Source organism: Haliaeetus leucocephalus, unplaced genomic scaffold (assembly GCF_000737465.1).
Source record: "Haliaeetus leucocephalus isolate CR32 unplaced genomic scaffold, Haliaeetus_leucocephalus-4.0 Scaffold186, whole genome shotgun sequence".
NCBI classification, from domain to species: Eukaryota; Metazoa; Chordata; class Aves; order Accipitriformes; family Accipitridae; genus Haliaeetus; species Haliaeetus leucocephalus.
This window is the reverse complement of record NW_010972622.1, coordinates 1143208-1147599: the sequence shown is the minus strand read 5'-3', so window position 1 is coordinate 1147599 and position 4392 is coordinate 1143208. Positions and strand designations below refer to the sequence as shown.

At 62.8% G+C, this 4392-nt stretch overlaps 1 protein-coding gene across 1 annotated transcript in view; it reads right to left on the bottom strand.

Moving 5' to 3' along the window:
- Positions 1-4392, bottom strand: part of NXPH4 (neurexophilin 4) — a 13774-nt gene that overhangs the window by 8639 nt on the left and 743 nt on the right. The window lies entirely within an intron of this gene.

Here is a 4392-nt window from a genome sequence, read left to right as displayed (position 1 = left end):
GAGACAGGGCTGGTATGAAGGTCACCACGGAGAGGGGCAAACGCGGGGCTGTCCCCTCAGTGGGGACACTGTCCCTGTGCCCCCCCCCAAGCACTGCGTTGCCCCTGCTGCCCCCTTCTCCCCCCTGGCACAGTCCCAGGGCCAGCTGGGATTTATTCCCCCTGGGAGGAGAAGGAAGGGAGGAGCAGCAGCAGGGACACGGCTGTCCCCCGCATGCCCCCCGACAGCAGAGGCTGATTAAAACTCTCCGAGAGACCCAGAGGACCCTCAGGGGCACTGCTGGGACTGCAGCTCCTCTCAGGCTGCACTGTCCCGGGGTCACAAGGACTGTGCCCCACCACAGCCGGGCACCGGCTCCCCCCAGGAGCAGGGGACAATGGGTCCCTGCAGCCCACCGCCCTCTGGGAGCTCCCTCGCAGCCCCCGGGGGCCGGATTTGGCCCCGTTTTGCAAGCACCACCCTGTCCAGGCTCCCGGTCCCAAGCAGGCAGCAGGCGAAGCAGTGTAAAGCGTTGCTCTGCTTGCTGAAGACAGGGGCTCTGCTGCCCAGTGCTGGGGGGGACAGGAGGAGGAATGAGAGGGTCTTTGCCCACCATGACACCCACCAAGGCCAGCTCAGGTGCTGGGACAGCCGCGGGGGTTGGACAGGGTCTGTGCCGACAGCGGCACTGGGCCGAGCAACCTGCCCTGCCCCGGGTGTACGGCGGTCAGCCCCTGTCTGAGCAACAGGGTCTGATGGGGATTTATTTGGGGAAGGGAAAATTAATCCCACCACGAGCACAGGGCCCTGCAGGCTCTTTGCAGCTGATCATTTCTGCAGGCTGGGTGCTCATTTCCACAATGACTTTCCTTTTGCAACAGCGATCAGGAAAAAAGGCGGGGAGGGGGGAACACGGGCACAGGGACGTGATTATTTCTTTAGTAGCAATCCAAGCGGCTGGAGAGGAAGCTTCATCTTTCCTGGGCCATTTACCTTCAGCGCCTGAGCGCGAAGGCTGAGCCAAGCAGCTCTTCAGAGATGCTGGAGCTTGGCCAGGGCAGGCAGGGGGTGGGAGGCTTCAGCTGCTGGGGTCTCAGCACGGCATCGCCCCACTGTTGGGCCACCGGCTGCCGGGACTTTGGCTCCCCGGGAGGAGGAGCTGTGGATGGAGGGAGGGGGGGCAAAAGTCATTAATCTGGGAGTGTTAATTGGCACGGGTGTGATTAGCAGTGGGGCTGACTGGCACTCAGCTTAGGGCTGCTGTCGCAGAGAGAAGCGCCCGGTTTTCTGGCTGCCTCGCTGTCCCAGCTAGGGCCACCCCCTCTGAGCCCCCCCACCAGTGCCCGGCAGAAAACTGGCAATTAAAAACAAGGGGGGGGGTGCGGGGACACAATAAAGCAGGCCCCGGATTTCAGCCAGAACAACACAGTGGAAGAGCAGGACTGGGTCTGGCCGGGGGGCACCCCTGGGTGCCTCCCCTCCCCAGCTGCTGCTCCCCCCCCTTCAGTGGGAGGCTGAGCTGCGCCACGCTCCAGGCTTCAGCCTTATTGAATCTCCCAGCTCAGGGTGCAAAGGGCACCACAGGGAAGAGTTATTAAAAAAAGGGAAATGAGTCGCTTGGAAACCTTCTTTCGGAATAACAGTGTGTGTTTGTTTGGCGATAGATTAGCTCAGCCATGCTGAGCACACAGCACCCGCCGCAACGACGGTCAGCTCGGGAGATCTGCAGGAATCGGGAAGGTGGGGGGATGCATGGAGCCGCTCCCCTGGTCCTGGCAGGTGCCATCTGGGCACCGTCCTGCTGGGGCTGGTCCCTGCAGCTCTGTGCCCACAGGGACCCCTGGCCAGACGGGGGCTTGCAGGGCTGCACTGCCACCCAAACCCCATTTACCCTCCCCTGGCCCCAAATAGGGTAGAAGGCTCTGAGCCATGAAACGGTAAAATTCTCCCCATTAATGGGAGCTGGGGGTGTGTGTGAATAGGGGTGTCCTTGCACCAAAAGAGCTGGCAGCATCTGCTTAAGAGCAAAGCCATCTGTCAGCCAACAACCCAGTAGATGTGTGACGGCTCTTGGGTGACAGCAAGGAAAAGGGAATGAAGCGGGGTGAGTTTCCTGGAGGCTAGCGTCCCACGCCACCAGCCTCCTGCTGGCATGGCCACCGGCACTGCAAGGCAGGATTTTCCTGGAAAGGGTTAATCCAGGAAGGAAAACCTGCCAGCAACACTCCAGGTGCTTCGCAGACACCCGCTATCTCACCTTCCCACCCGCCAGGAAGGAGGGAAACTGAGGCATGGTGCTGGGGGAGGCATGTTCCTCCAAAGGCACAGGCAGGCAGCAGGGCCAGAGCAGGGGTGAGGAAAGACACCCGATGTCCCAGCTCCAGCCCCACACCCCGCTCTCTCCCCAGGCAGCCTGGCTGCACCCTGCTCCCACCTGCCTGCCCCGGGGCCAGTGGCACGCTGCCGCCCTCCACCACTGGCTCTTGTTCAGCACCTGGTGCGGATCAGGCCATCACCTGGGCATCGGGGACCAGACGCCTAAGGCAAGCATCCGCCTCCTGGGAAGGCCAGGAGGCTGCTGGCCAGGAATTCCCTTCCTCTCTGCAAAATTACAGCTGCCCCTTTGAGCCCAAGGATGGCTGTAGGAAGTGCCCAGGAGTTAATGCACAGTCTGCCCCACCGTGGGTCTCTCCCGTTGCTCTCAGGTGCACCTGGGGGGCTGGACGGGACCCAAACCAGCAGGAAGCCAGGCCAGCCCTACTCTGAGGGACCCCCAAGATTTAATGCTCAATGCACAGAAAAAAGCTAATGCATAAACATAAACCAGCAGCCAGAGGAAGGCTGAGGCAGGGAGATCACCTGCGGGGAGCACTGGGCAGCATCTCTCCCGCCTGCCCAAGCGCTGCCATCCCGGGCTCAGGTGCAGGAAAGGAGATGGCGAATCCCAGGTAGCTGCAGCCATGAAGGGTGGGGGGCCGGGGGGGAGGTGATCTGCACACACACAGCAGAGACGGGCACCTGCTGGGCTGGGAGAGCTTGTCCATCCCAGCAGGGAGACGCACGCTCAAACACACACACACACAGAGACCCCCCCAGCAGGGACAACCAGCAAACACACAGCGTGGCAGGGAGGCACCCCGGGGGGCTGTCCTCCCTGCAGCAGGAATGCTTTCACAAACACACACCCCCAGGGACGAATGCACTCGCTGTATGCCAGGTGCTTGCCCAGGGGAGGCAGCCACATCTGCCTCTTTGCCCAGTGCTCCAACCCCGGCCCCAGTGGGACGAGGCACTGGGGAGCTCAGGTCCAATGCAGCAGCTGGGGGCCGGGGGGAGCTGGCAGGGGCCCCCCCACCCATCAGGCTGCCTCCTGTCCTCCAAGAGGGGCCGGGAAAGTTTCTCCCCAACAGGCCCAGAGGACTGAGGGGGCAGGAACAACTCCATGTCCCTTCCCTTGCGACCCAGCTGGGTGCATGGCTGTGCAGACCCCAGCCCCTCCTGCAACCTGTCCCTATGCCAGGAAGCCCACAGACCACTGGCCAGTCCTGGCCCCGCACTGCAGAGGGGTTGGGGCTCACTGCCCCTGCCAGCATCTCCCGGGGTTATTCCCCACGCATGCAGCAGGAGGCTTCTGCACCCGCATGCCCACCCATGCCCCAGGATGGGTCCACTGTCCCCGGCTGTGAGCCCCCACCTCACCACCCCACCGCTGCTGCCTGTTTGGGCAGGGAGGGGGATAGGGGCAGCGCCCTGCTCCTGATTTCATCAAAACAAAACCATTTGTCTTGAAGCAGCTCCAGCACCGACAGATGCTCTGCGTTAGATGGACACGGGGGGGGGGGGGGGGGGCACAAATCCCCCCATTCATGACCACCACAGATGCTGGTGCCAGATGCAGCTGTAGCCCCCAAACCCGGCAGCTCCCGCTGGGGGGGAAAAGCCTCACTGGGCTCCAAGAGGAGGTGGCAGAGGGGGGACACACAGGGGTGAGTGGCTTTGGGAAGCATTTAGTATCTGGGATGGGGGGACATCATGGGGAGGGCTCTGCGGGTGGGGAGGGCGTCTCTGCATCTGCAGCCTCTTCCTCAACCTCCACAGACAGGCAAAGGGGCAAGAACAGGCAAAGCCTCCTGCCTGGCTCAGCAAGGCCAAGCCTGTCCCTGGGGTAAATGGCCAGCGTGCTGACCCCCTGGCTGAGGGTCACCCGGGTGAGATGGGGGGGACGGAGCTAGCAGGGAAGTGCCCCACCTCGGCAGAGGTGAAGGCCACGCCAGTGCTGGAGCTGAGCCCGCACCGAGTCAGGACAGAAATGAGGCATCACCTCTGCAGGTGGTTTCAGTGCTCACACCCGTGGCAGAGCCGAGGAAACCTCTGTTGCCCCAGCTCCACCCGGGGTGCAGCAGGGCCCCCCCC